Here is a 14,386-nt window from a genome sequence, read left to right as displayed (position 1 = left end):
GGGTAGCCCAAGACAGGACGCTTACCCAAAGCTGGGCTGTGCTGAGTCCATGAACAGGGTCGAGACATTGCACATGCACCAACATGGCTAAAATTAAAACACAAGTAGAGCAGGTGTCAGCAAAGGCCTAGGGAGGGGAGAACAAGTCCAGGGGGACCAGTGCCACCGTGCAGGTGGCTAAAAAGGCCCCTGTGCCAGACACAGGAGCCTAACTAGAGCTGAGCGCCCAAGGTGTCAAGCCATATGCAAATAGGGAAAGGGTGCCCCAGGGTGGGGGCGCCTTAGCCAGGGCAGAGGTCTTGACCCCACTGTCACGGTTCGGGGGTCTCTCAGGAACCAGCTCCAATCCCATTGCCATCCTTGCAAAAAGCCTGCAGCACATGCTGTCGTTCGCCACATGTCCATCTTGCCTGCCTGCCTGTGTTGTCAAGGCTAGAAAGGCCTTTTCCCCTCTCCCAGCCCCCCAGAGAGAACCAGGTTCCAGCCTGGGCCCTGAGCAACTGCAGACAAGCTCACAGGTGTGTGGCATCATGACGTCCTCTGCAACCTCGGAACACCGTTCTGTGTCATCCTCCAGGTCTGGAGAGATAGTGGAAATTATGCTAAAGGGGTTGTTTGTGGGTGTCGGGGTCACAGGCAATTTCACATTTCCTCTTTGGCTTTTAGGAATGTTCTAGACTTTCTCAAATAAACACATATTGCTTCTGTAATTGGGATTAAAAAAAAAAAAAAAAGCAAGAGAGGACTGTCTTGTGGTGCCCGTGAGTCCAATTTCACCTTGTGGAACCTTCCAGGAGAATGGCGGGCTTACCCTGTTCTATCTGTAACCAGTTGGTGACCGTGGCCAGCCCTGTTGAGTCTGACCTGCATTTTCTCATCTAGAAGGTGAGGAGATCTGACTACAAAGATCCATTCTGCATCTTAAATTTATTTTCAAGCCTTGAAATTAAAAAAAAAAATTTAAGGCATCGCAGATTTTAGAACAACAGAAATATTAACCTCTGAATGTGTAAAATGCTTTCAAAATCCTCGGGACTACCCGAAATGGTTCTCTGCCCACCTCGGAGACAGGCCAGGCCATTCTCCTCCACAAGAAGAGTATTTTTAGAGCATTTTCAACCACTTTTCATTGAATCTCAGCTTTTTTTCCCTCCCCCACCCACCGAGTACCTGAGGTGTAGAAATGAATTTATAACAGGAAGCCTTTGATTTTGGAGCTTGTATGTTTTTGAAGTCTTCCAAGGCAGGGCTGTAAAACAACTGGCTTGTTTGGAAAGAATGTCACATTCTGCACGCGGGGGCTGGCACCCTGTTTTCCTTATCGCAGGAGGGGCCGCCTCTGTGCTGAGAGTGAGGAAGCTCCCGCCCCACGGAGGAAGTGGGTGTCTGGTGTGAAGTCCCTGCTCCCCAACTCCAGCTCCAAGGGCCTCGGGGCCCTGTCCCCAGCTGGCTGGCCGATGCTCAAGGTTACCCAGAGGGTGGCATCCCTGTGCAGATTTGGGATCACTGTACCTCTGTATACTCCTTCTTCCATCCCCAAATGCCTCTGACTATAAGATGCACCTAATAACTGCCTTTGTTTTAGAGGAGAGGATCAGCCTCCACATCAGGTGTGAGTACGGATCAGAAAAGGCCCTCTGGTTTCAAAATGCTGAAATGTGATCATTAGGCATCTTAGGACCAAGGAGATAAGACAAAGAGAAGCTGAATCCTCAGAGGATTCTAGATCTGCCCTAAGGGGCTGCCTTGAACGTAGACCCCAGGGCCCCCACTTGGCGAGGTGGCCTCCAGTTGCTTAGCCAGCTCCCCGAAACGGGATGTCTGTTCTGACCCCAAATGGGCAGCCTTAAGGAATTGACCCCAGTAACCCGGAGTTATATGTTCTCTTTCGGTCCTTGCCACAACACCATGTGGTCCATATTTATTCCTGTTTCATACGTGGGGAGACTGAGGCTCTGGTGGCTCAAAGAGCTCAAGGCCACAGCTAGGAAGCTTGGGTCAGACATCCAAGTCTGACGCCAGTGCTGTATGACCTTCCATGTGCATTCACATACTTTGTTTCGTTTTCTTCTGTCATGGGTGATAAACTCTGCAATGGCAGAGTTGAACAGCTGGGAGAGAGGCAGTATTGCCTGTTCAACCTAAAATATTTCATGGAAGATGAAATGGCTTCAGAAATGTCGAATGACATGTTCAGAGTCATGCACAGTAAGTGCTGGAAGCTGGGACTCGAATACTGACCAGAACAAACTTCAGCCTAGACCAGAAGTCAGCAAAGAGTAGCCAACCACCTGTTGTTATAAATAAAGTTTTATTGGAACACAGCCATGCCCATCCATTCACGTACTTTCTAGGGCTGCTTTTGTGTTACAGCGGCAGAGTTGAATAGGTGTGTCAATGACTGTGTGCCTCACAAAGGCTAAAATATTGCTATCTGGTCTTTATGGAAAAAGTTTACTGATCCTTGATTGAGACAAAGGCACAATCAGTTCAAAAAGAATGACTGCCATGGAATTGTGAGAGCAGATCAGAGGCCCCGAGTGTTGTAAGAGCCACTTATAAGTCTGGATAAAATGTGGGTCTTCTGGGTTTTTCATGCAAGGAATTGAGATCTTGGGAGATTGTTGTGGGCCCTGGAAGAGTGTACTTGTCCCTGGAATCCCAGATTTTTGTAGAATATGCACAGTTTCTCCCACCTCCTAGCCCTGGAACGGATGGGTCCCTCTGCCCTTCACCCCATGTCAATCTAACTGCTGCTCCCCCCCCCCTTTCAGACCTCAGCATAACCTCTGGAAGTCCTCCAGGCTGTTCACTTGGGCTCCAGTGCCCAGTTGCTATGTTTCCATGGCAACCTACACTTATCTGAAAGCAGCAGTCGCCACCCTACCATCCACTCTGTGTTTACTGTTCCAGCGTCCCTGTAGCCCATTGCATCTGTCAAAAATGCTGTAAATGCTGTGACAATAGTCCCATCCCACGTGTGACTTCTTCAACACTCTTTCCATCAACAGGTGGGGTCTACATCCCTGTCCCTTGACACTCAGCACGTGTTGGTGAACTTGGCCATGAGAGGGTGGCAAAAGTGACACTATGTTGGCTTCCAGAGCTAGGTCATGAAAGGCAAGGCAGCTTCCCTGTTGCTCACTGGGGTGTCTGCTCCTGAAGCTTCCGGTGGCCATGCTGTGAGGAAGCCCAAGCCCCCCCACATGGAGAGACCACCCAGACCACCCAGGGGTGGGCCATGCCAGCCGCACCCCTTCACTGAATCTGCCTGCAGCCAGGAGACCCGACTGGATCCTGACCACAGAACCCATGGGAGAGAGATACTGCTGATGCACTTGTGTTCTCCTACAAATGATGCATTCATGACCCAATCCCTAGTGGTTCAGAGTGTGACCTTATTCAGAGATGAGGTTTTTACAGAAGTAATCAAGGTAAAGTGAGGTCATGAGGGGCGGCTCTAATCCACTATGACTGGTATCCCTGTAAGAAAAGGAAAATCAGACATAGAGATGACAGGGAGAAAGCCATATGGATGTGAAGGCAAGGATTGGGGTGATGCTTCTACAAGCCAAGGAACATGAGAGATCACTGGCAAGCCCCATTAGCAGCTGGGGGAGGACTGGAACATAGCCTCCCTCATGGTATCCGCAGGAGCCCACCCTGCCCGCACCCTCATCTCAGACTCCCAGCCCTCAGAGCTGTAGGCAAGCAGACTTCTGTTGTTTAAGCCCCTCAGTGGTTGGTACTTGATTACAACAGCCCTAGCAAAGAAACAGAGGAGAAAATAAAATGATTGCTGTTTCAGTCACGAAGCTTTGGGGTGATTTGTGACATGGCACCCGCTTGCTAGAACATTCTCCTGCAAAGCTGAATCTCCCTGGAGGCAGGAGTCCCTGACACTTGGTGCACATCTAGTAAATATTTGCTGCTTGAGCACCTGGATCGACCAGTGGATGGTTTCCTACCCCTGCCTTCAGGTAGTTCCCTGAGCAGCCCCACTGGTCGAGGTTCATCCCCCAGAGAAGAAAGATCTGGGCGCACTGAGCTGGGCTCCAAGCTCAGAAGCAATGTGAGCTTCCATTGCAGGCCTGGGAACCGCAGTGAAAACCCACTCAGTGATGCATTTCCTGAGGGAGCCTGTGCCTGGAAAAACAGGAAAGTTAGTGCCTATGCATTTTTATGGGCGCCCAGCATGCGATTTTGGAGGATGGAGGACTGAAAGCCAAACAATGCCCACGAGTTGTTAAAAAATAAGTGGGAAGGCCATATGCTTTTGCATTCAAGCAAGACACACAATTGAATGGATATTGCGTGGAAAAGCCCCCGGACACTCAGTCTTGGCTTCCGGGATGTGCAGGGGCCCCCTGTGGCCTCACACAGCAAGGATGGAGGGCTGGGGACCCTTGGAGGCAGCTGGGGCTGCGACACCCAGCCCCTGCCTCCAGGCAAGTGGATCACTTGCCAACCGGAATGGACGGATATTGTTTTTAATTTTTCTCAAAAGTACAGTGAAGTGTGTTGAGAGTTGATATTTGACCTTTTATTGAAAATCACGGCTCAAGTCAAACGTAACACATTTGGACCACGGGATTAGTGACCACGGAAAAGGACCCCTAAGGATGAGGACGTGGGAGGACAGGGAAGGTGGTGACTCTGCAGGTGGTACAGCTACTGAGGGGCCCAGTGGCTTTTGATCTCCGGCCCACCCAGCTCCGAGCTGCCATGCTGAGGACGAAGCCACACACACACACACACACACACACACACACACACACATGCACGGCTGCACCGCCCGGGGTGAACCTGCTGCCACCTGTGGCAGAGGGGCAGCCAGCAAGCACTGCCAGCAGAGGGGTCAGCACGCGGGTGGGACAGCCAGGGCCCGGGGAGCCTTGCTCCCCTGACCACCCTCGGCTCATCCGTGTGACAGAGTTAGCTTCACTTCATTTAGTCAACATTGTGAAGCCATATCAATGACCCTACACTACATCGGTAGCCCTCTGAGCTTTGGAGGGGGAGGAATGGACTCCCCTAGGACCTCACTTTTCAGCTGTCACTCTTCTATTTCTTTACATGCTTTGCGCCTGTGCCCTTATAATTTTGTAATGAGTGCATGTGCTTCTCTTCACTTCCTACATTATAAGCCTCGCTTTGCTGTTTATTGTCTTTTAGGGGCTGGTCACCGTCTCAAGATGTGGAAGGCAGAGCTTCTCTCCTGCTGGATTTTTCAGGTTTTTTCCATTTTCTCTATTATAAAACTATGAGCACGAACATTCTCACACCAGCAAATGTTTCTAACATGAGCATTCGCTTACTTCCTTGGAATAATTTTCTAAAAGTAAGATTTTTACCAAATCAAGGCATTACAGCCATTAATCAAGCTAGTTATTACTATCTAGTAATAGATAGTAGCTAGGAATTACTATCAAGCTAGTTCTTGATACCCGGGTGTATATCCTCTCCCCGCAGATGTGAGCATTCATGCCCCCAGCAGCCATGTGGCTGGCGGGCCACCGGACTCCGCGGCCACGCCGGTTCTGCGAGGTAGCGTCATCTAAGACGGTGGCCAACTTAACAGAACTTAACAGGTGTAAAAAGCCTCCAAATCTGCAGACTCAGGCTCGTATCTCCGCGGGGGACTTTTTTCTCCTCCTGTGAAGAGCTCAAGCAGGATACGGCGGCGGCGGCACCGTGTTTGCATCTTGGCATTTGAACCACACTAACCTGATTATTAAAATCACTGCTGTTACTTGCATTTACTTATTTATTTTTCCGTAGAAGAAGTGCTTTTCTTCAGTTCAACAGAACGTGGAAGTCTGAAAAAACCCTGCCTTCTGCAGAGGATGTGAGCTGGCTCGTGGCCAGCGGCTGGACTTCACCCCTTGTAAATAACTCCCTTTCCCGTCAGGAGCCAGAGATAAGCCGTCCAGGACTCTGCGCGGAGAGGCTGGTACCCCTTCCATCTGCTGAAGCGCAGTGGCCCCCCGTCAGCTGCCAGCCACCCCCCCGCCAAGACCGTGAGCGCCAAGTGAAAGGGCCCCAGCGTGCCGCGTTCCGTAAATGCTGCCTGGGGAGAATCTTTTACGTTTCCTTTCAGCTTTCAAAGCGTTGGCAGGGTGGGTTCTGGTGAAATCCAGCACTAGGCCGAGTGCCCAGCCCTGTCCACTCCCTCCTTGTCTCAGCCTCCCACAGCAGCCCTAGGCCCTTACCCACCTGTCGCCCCCAGGTCCCTCCATGCGCATCCGAGGCCCCTGTGCCAGTGTCTCTGGGTGTGTGCTTTTTGGGGAGAGGCACAGAGGCACACGTGCAGGGATTCCCAGGCTGCCCCATCCCTGTGCTGCTTCAGTGCATCCTTGGTGAGCAGGGACTTCACACCGGTCACCTCTGGTGTCGTGGGACAGTGGGCTTCAGCCTGCCGTCTCTGCTCCCACCTCCAGAGCCTGTCTGCTCCTTGAGGGGGTGCACTTCCAGCACACACAGAGGCAGGAGACTGAGGCCGAGGGCATGCACGTTTGTGCAGGTTACCATGCAGAGGTGCAGAGTGGAGGTCCAGCTCAGATCTCTGGAACAGAAGGCTGAGGTGGAACTGGAAATATGTTGCTGGAGAGGTGTGTGAGACAGTGTGTGTGTGTGTGTGTGTGTGTGTGTGTGCATGAGTCAGGTGGTGTCACGTGAGCAGATGAATGTACATGTCAGTGGGTGTGACTTGGGGCGTTTATGTGTGAACGTGCAGCTGTGTATATGTGTTAATGTGAAAGTGTGCGTGTGTATGTGTGAGTCATGACCTGTGAGTGTGCAAATGTGGGCAGGTATGTGTGAGTCAAGGTGCACAAGCATCTACATGTGTGTGGATGTGTGTGTGTCTGGTGTGCATGCTTGTGTAGATCTCTGTGAGACTCAGGGGTATTGATGTGGGCGTGAAGATGTGTGAGTTAGTGAGTGCACCACCACAGCTCACAAGTTCCCACCTGACCTGGGCCTGCATCTCTCCTTCGCTCCAATGACTTCCCTGACTTGGGGGCCACCCTCCCCTGTTCACGTGCCCTCCTGGACCTCTGTGTTCCTGCCTGTCTATTGCTGTCTTGCCTTCAGGCCTCTGCTCAAATGCTGTCTTGTGCCCTCCCGGAGCCCCCATCCCCCCTGCCCCCCGGCTCCGCCGCAGCCACACATCCGTTATGTGCACGTCTGCTGTCCTCTGACCTCCTGGATGCCTTCTGTAGGTCAGGGCCCACTGCTGCGTGCCGCGCTGGAGCACTGCCTGGACCCAAGGTGGGCACTCAGGGAACACGTGCTGATGAGTGAATACTGACTTGTTTATTTTTTAACTCGAAAGCAAAAAATTAATTATGCTTTTAACCTTAAATTCCACTGTATGTTGACTCAGGAGGCATTTGTCATTAACTAAAAGATCTCGGGACTAACTTTTCAACTCAACCAAGGGGGTTTGGAAATGAACCCCACTCTTTTGAGGCCTGACTCCAGCTGCCTGGGAGCTTGACGGGGCTCAGCAGCCGATCTGGGCCCGTTTCCACCCTCACTCTGCCAGCCTCAGAACATGCTCAGCTCCGGGGGGTGTGTTCTCGCCATTTGCCAGGTTGTGGGGTGGGAGGGCGGGATGTGCACTGCTGGATTCCGGGCAGCTTCTGCCCAGGTGGAAAGGCTCATTCTGAGAAGTAGCCTGTTTCCCAGGTGAAAAACAGCCATTTTCAAAGGAAAATGAGCTGCCCAGACTAAGGCTGGAGTTTGCTATGGGGACAGGGTGACTTCGAGTGCCTTTAGTTGGGGTGAACCTCGGGTTTCCAGAGTGCGGCCTTCCTGTACCCTAGATGATCCTCCCAGCATCACTCCCCTCCCTGACTCCCACAGCCTGGGGTGCAGGGAAGGAGGCAGAGGGTGGGTCTTTGGGCCTTGCAGGGTCTCTGAGTGCTGCCTGCAGCCCTCGGTGGTGGCAGTGAAATCTTGACTCTGGGTGTGAGTAACAGGGCCCTTGGAGATGTCTGCAGAGGAAAGAAAATCACACTCAGGCGAACCACTCTTGGCATTCAAAGTGACTCCACAGGGATCGTGCCAGGGGGTACAGCTGTCCTGAAGAGGTAGGTTGCTCTGTCTGCACCCCTCGGCCCTCTGGGGAAGCAGCTTTGCCATGCCTCGCCACACCTTCCTCCTTACTCCTGTGTTTGGAAGGAAAAGTCCCTCAGGCCCCCATTCCTCCATGCAGGAATGTCCAGACCAGTTCTCTGTGGAGCTGAAGTGTACTTTCCTCCTGCCCGCAGAACCAATGGGTTATGCGTCCGTCATTTGCACAGTCAGCAACCTGCACCACAAGTTTGGGCAGACCTTCTAATGATGAGAGGGCATCAGGAGACAGCACAGTTAGCCCCAGCCCGCAGCATCTGGTGCTCCCCAGGCTCAGCTGAGCCCGACTTCCATGAGCAAATCCAGGACTGCTCAGTTGGGGGCTGTGTCTGGACGCGACCGTGTTGAGACTTATCATGGCTAATTAATAATATTGAGCCAAGAGAGATAAGGGCAGGGATGTAAAAGATACCTGCAGTGAAATTGCTACAAGAAATGTCCAACATGACCCCAGAGGCACTGGCCAGAGATCTCACTCTGAGTTCTTTTACCTCCACAGTTAGAGGGAAATAGAATTATCTTGAACAGTATAGCACTCGTAAAATGAAAAAAAAAAAGGGGGGGGGGCGCATTGTTCAGAGGCTTAAAGCTATTTCTATCATCAAGAAATGTCTTCCTTCTATACCTAGTTTGCTGAGATTTTTATTATGAAAGAAGGTTGAAATTTGTCAAATGCTTTTTCTGCTTCTACTGAGTTGATTGTGTGTTTATCCTTCATGCTGTTAATGTGGTGTCTTCTATTAATTGACTTGCTTTATTGGACCACTGTTACATCCCAGGGATATATCCCACTGGGTCATGGTGTATGATCCTTCTGTTTGAGATAGTTTGCTAGTATTTGGTTGAGGACTTTCACATCTGAGTTGGCTTGTAGTCTCCTATTCTTGCAGTGCCCTTGCCTTGCTTTGGTACTGGAATAATGCTGGCCTCCTAAAATGAGTTTGGAAGTGTTTCCTGTCCTTCAGGAATGTACCTCAATATAGTAAAGGAAGTATGTGAAAAGCCCACAGTTAAGATCATATCCAATGGGGAAAAACTGAGAGCTTTCTCTCTAAGGTCAGGAACAAGGCAGGGATGTCTACTCTCGCCATGTGTATTCAACATAGTACAGGAAGTCCTGACCTGAGCAATTAGGCAAGAAAAAGAAATAAAAGATATCCAAACTGGAAAGAAAGAAGTAAAATTTGCTATTTGCAGATGACATGATCTTATATGTAGGAAATCTTCCAGACTCCACAACAAATGTAAGGTTGTAGGAATCAAATCCACACACCAAACTCAGTTACATTTATGTACTCTAACAACAGACTGTCCAAAAGGGAAATTAAGAAAACATTCTTGTTCATAATAGCATCAAATAGAATAAACCACTCAGTGATAAACTTAACCAAGGAGAGGAAAGGCTTGTACACTGAAAACTATAAAACATTGAGGACACAGGGACACCTGGTGCCTCAGTGGTGGAGCATGTACCTTTGGCTCAGGTCATGATCCCGAGATTCTGGGATCCAGTCCTGCACTGGGCTTCCCACAGGGAACCTGCTTCTCTCTCTGCCTATGTCTCTGCCTCTCTCTCTCTCTCATTCTGTGTGTGTGTGTGTGTGTGTGTGTGTGTCTCATGAGTAAATAAAAAGAAAACAAAACAAAGCCATTGAGGACATGCAGAAGAATAAATTAGATCCTTATCTCACACCATATGCAAAAGTCAACTCAAAATGGATTAACAACTTAAACATAAGGTCTGAAACTGTAAAACTACAGTTAGGGGAAAACCTTGACATTAGTCTGGATGGTGACTTTTTGGCTATGACCCCAAAACACTGCAACAAAAGCCAAAAAAAAGACAAATGGGACCACATCCAACTGAAAAGTGTCTGCACAGCAAAGAAAACCATCAACAGAGTTAAGAGATAATTCATGGTATGGAGCAAAATACCTGCAAGCCATACATGTGAATGTGATGAGGGGTTACTATCCCCAATACATAGGAACCCAGACAACTCAGTAGCAGGAATACAGAAAACCCAACTAAAAAAAAATGAGCAAAGAACTTGAATAGACATGTCTCAAAAGAAGACATATAAATGGGCAACAGACACATGGAAAGATGCTCAACATCACTCATCACCAGGGAAAAAATACAAATCAAAACCATGATGAGATGTCCCCTCACACCTGTCAGAAGGACTGTTACCAAAAAGACACAAAAGAAACAGTCAACAAAACTAAAAGACAACCTACAGAATGGGAGAAGATATTTGCAAATGACATATTAGATAATGGGCTAGGATCCCAAGATACTAGGGCTAGTATTCAAGATCTATAAAGAACTTATTAAACTCAACAGCAAGGAAACAAACAATCCAATCATGAAATGGGCAAAAGACATGAACAGAAATTTCACCAAAGAAGACATAGACATGGCCAACAAGCACATGAGAAAATGCTCCGCATCACTTGCCATCAGGGACATACAAATCAAAACCACAATGAGATACCACCTCACACCAGTGAGAAGGGTGAAAATTAACAAGACAGGAAACAACAAATGTTGGAGAGGATGTGGAGAAAGGGGAACCCTCCTGCACTGTTGGTGGGAATGTGAACTGGTGCAGCCGCTCTGGAAAACTGTGTGGAGGTTCCTCAAAGAGTTAAAAATAGGGCTACCCTACGACCCAGCAATTGCACTCTGGGGATTTACCCCAAAGATACAGATGCAGTGAAACGCCGGGACACCTGCACCCCGATGTTTCTAGCAGCAATGTCCACAATAGCCAAACTGTGGAAGGAGCCTCAGTGTCCATCAAAAGATGAATGGATAAAGAAGATGTGGTTTATGTATACAATGGAATATTCCTCAGCCATGAAACGATGAATACCCACCATTTGCTTCAACGTGGTTGGAACTGGAGGGTATTATGCTGAGTGAAGTAAGTCATTTAGAGAAGGACAAACATTTGGTTTCACTCATACGGGGAATATAAAAAATAGTGACAGGGATTAAAGGGGAAAGGAGAGAAAATGAGTGGGAAATATCAGTGAGGGAGATAGAACATGAGAGACTCCTAACTCTGGGAAACGAACAAGGGGTAGTGGAAGGGGAGGTGGGCGGGGGGATGGGGTGACTGGGTGATGGGCACTGAGGGGGACACTTCACGGGAGAGCACTGGGTGTTATACTATATGTTGGCAAATCGAACTCCAATAAAAAAACATACAAAAAAGGCAGCCCTGGTGGCTCAGCGGCTTGGCACCGCCTTCAGCCTAGGGCATGATCCTGGAGACCCGGGATCGAGTCCCACGTCAGGCTCCCTGCATGGAGCCTGTTTCTCCCTCTGCCTCTGTCTCTGCCTCTCTCTGTGTGTGTCTCTCATGAATAAATAAATAAATTTAAAAAAAATACAAAAAAACCCCAAAAAGACAAAAGATGGGGCCCTGGGGTTGGTTAAGCATCTGGCTTCAGCTCAGGTCATGATCCTGGAGTGTTGGGATCGAGCCCCATGTCGGGGCTAAGATTTTATTTAAAATCTTAAAAAAGACAAAAGATAAAAGCTCTTTGGGATGTATACAAAAGGGAACCCTTGTGCGCCGTTGGTAAGAATGTAATTTTATACAACCATTATAGAAATAGTCTAAAGGTGGGACACCTGGGTGGCTCAGTGGTTGAGTGTCGGCCTTTGGCTCAGGGTGTGATCCTGGGATCAGGGATCAAGTCCTGCATCGGGCTCCCCAGAGGGAGCCTGCTTCTCCCTCTGCCTATGTCTCTGCCTCTCTCTCTCTGTGTCTTTCATGAATAAATAGATACAATCTTTTTTTTTAAAAAATAAATAGTCTACAGGTTCCTCAAAATATTAAAAGTCGAAGTGCCATATGATCTAGCAATTCCACATCTCTGTATCTAGCCAAAGGAATTGAAATCAGGATCTCGAAGAGATATCCCAGCTCCCACGTTTGCTACAGCATTGTTCACAACAGCCAAGATATGCAAACAATCTAAATGTGTATGGATGATTGAAGGGAATAGAACACACGTGGTTATATACACACAACTGGAATATTATTCAGCCCTTAAAAAGAAGGAAATCCTGGCAGTGGTGAAACATGGATGAACCTGGACAGCATTACGTTGTTAACACCAGATACAGAAAGACAGACACTACGTGAGTTCACTTACACATGGAGTCTACAAAAATCTGACTCACGGATGCGGAGAGAAGAGCGGTGGCTGCCAGGGGCAGGGGAGGGAGACACCTTCTCATGCAAGGTGAGGTATTGAGGCGCTGGCACCTGTAGTGCACAGTCCTGAATCGTGTTCTTAAGAACTTGGTGAGACAAGTAGATCTCATGCAACCTTACCACAATTCAAAAATAAAAAAAAGAAGTTTTAAAAAAATGGGAGATTTTTAAAATGGGATTTTTTTTAAAATGCTGATTAAAAACTGGAATTTGAAATGTCAACAGTAAGGCTATGGTTAAGGAAATTAAGATAAGCAACCTGATGACTTATCATGAGACTTTTAAACTAATGTTATTAAGTGATGTTTACATAAAAACGTAAAGAAAAATATGTAAAATGTGTGTATGCTGGGGTGACAGCATAAAACACTCGAATGAACAAAAAGATAAAGATCACATTTTGCACTCTTTCAAAATCGTTCTAGCGGTTTGTGGAAGTTGACTGTTTCATACGAATTTTAGAAAATCCGGCTGTCAGGTTCTTCCCCAGACTGCTGGGATTCTGATGGGCGCGTCAGGGAAGGTACAGTCGCTTTGAGGGGAGACGGTGGCTCCATACGGCTGGGTCATCCCACCCACGAACAGAGGTCGCTTTTTATTTGTTCGGGTCTTCTTTCACTTCTTAATAAAGTTTTCAATTTCTCCATAAAAGTTCTGCACTTTCTTTTAAAGGGTAATTCCCAGGTGCTTTATAATCACTGGAATGGCATATTACTCTGCACTTTGTTTTAATGTGTCTTCCAGTCCCTTTTTGCTTCCATGCGGGATGGCCGTTGATGGTGCATGCTGAGCTCACCCGCGGCACACTCGCCACACTTCGGTTGCCCATCCTGGCTCTTCCTTTCAGGAGGTTTCACACCTGTGCAGATATGACAAGTGCGTGGTGCCTCTCCCCCTAACCCCAAATCCCATCCTGTGTGTGGCTTATTCGATCAGGGGACTGGCTTTGCCCTCCCAGGGCTCAGCTGCCCAGGAGCAGCCCTTAACCAGAGGTGGGTGGCTGCCTCAGTTCTCTCGTCCTGTAATTGGGATGCCCCTGGGGCACATTCCACAAGCCTTCTAGAGGTTTCTGGCAGGGTGGACCACCAGCTGCCCTCAGGGGCCCAGCCTGCTCAGCGGTGCACCTTTTCTTGGGCACCCTTTTTCCTTGTCTCATTTCTCCAGTCCCCGAGGGGTATTTCCTGGGGTCATCTTCCAAAGACATTGCGTTCCTCACCCTCAGGGTCTGCAGTGGTGGGAGCCCGGACAGAGAGAGCAACCGAATGCTTATCCTTGTGCGCGTGCCCTGGACAATGAGCACGAGGGCAGGGGGGAAGGGTCTGTGCCTGCCCTGCTCTGTGGAGGGTTCCTGGTGCCACATCTGATGCTTCCACAGTTAGAAAGTCGATGGGCGAGCAAGACGGACAGTAGGTGGATGGATGGGTGAGTGGGTAGACGGACCCAGGAAAGATGCAAAGAGGGAAGGGTGGGGATGGGAGCGGATGGATGACCGTTGAATGTATGGACGATGGGTGTGAAGGATCCTCAGATCGCATCCAACCCAGGGTCCGACAGCACTTTCTGGTAAAGCATCTTGCAGGTCTCCCCCCACCCTTCCCCCATTACATTCCACATCCTTTTCTGAAAAAAGTTTCTTCGGGGCTCCAGAGGGATAATTGCTCCCACCCCACCCTTCCCCAGAATCATAGTGCACCAGGCCTCCACCCCCTCCTGAGGACCTTGTTTTGGGGAATGAGCAAGACAGAAAACCACAAAGCCAAGCTGGGGTGGTATTATGGGCTCTCAGTTTGGGTCGGAGAGAAGGCCGAAGCCATCCGGTGACTCAGCCGCGAGTGCCTGCCGGGATATGCTGGCCAGAGGGCCCGGCGTCCGGGCAGGAGGCAGGGAGGGGTGCTCACTGGACCCTTCAGGAGGAGCGCCCCACCCTCTGCGTCCGCCCCCGGCCTGCCGGCTCAGACCCCAGACCTCTCCCAGGAAGCCCTGCCGCTTGCCCCCACATCGAAAGCTTGGGC

At 49.4% G+C, this 14,386-nt stretch overlaps 1 long non-coding RNA gene across 3 annotated transcripts in view; it reads left to right on the top strand.

The window, feature by feature from the left end:
* The window catches only part of LOC144310289 (uncharacterized), a 76,006-nt gene extending 62,981 nt beyond the window's left edge, over positions 1–13,025 (top strand). For all 3 annotated transcript variants that reach the window (XR_013375987.1, XR_013375988.1, XR_013375989.1), the window contains 2 exons: positions 5,176–5,234; positions 5,473–13,025. This is a non-coding gene — a long non-coding RNA (uncharacterized LOC144310289). The remainder of the gene's footprint in view (positions 1–5,175; positions 5,235–5,472) is intronic.
* Positions 13,026–14,386: the final 1,361 nt, after the last annotated feature.

This window comes from Canis aureus, chromosome 3 (genome assembly GCF_053574225.1).
Source record: "Canis aureus isolate CA01 chromosome 3, VMU_Caureus_v.1.0, whole genome shotgun sequence".
Lineage (NCBI taxonomy): Eukaryota > Metazoa > Chordata > Mammalia > Carnivora > Canidae > Canis > Canis aureus.
Note: the sequence above shows the minus strand (reverse complement) of the source record. Positions and strands in the feature narration are given on the sequence as shown.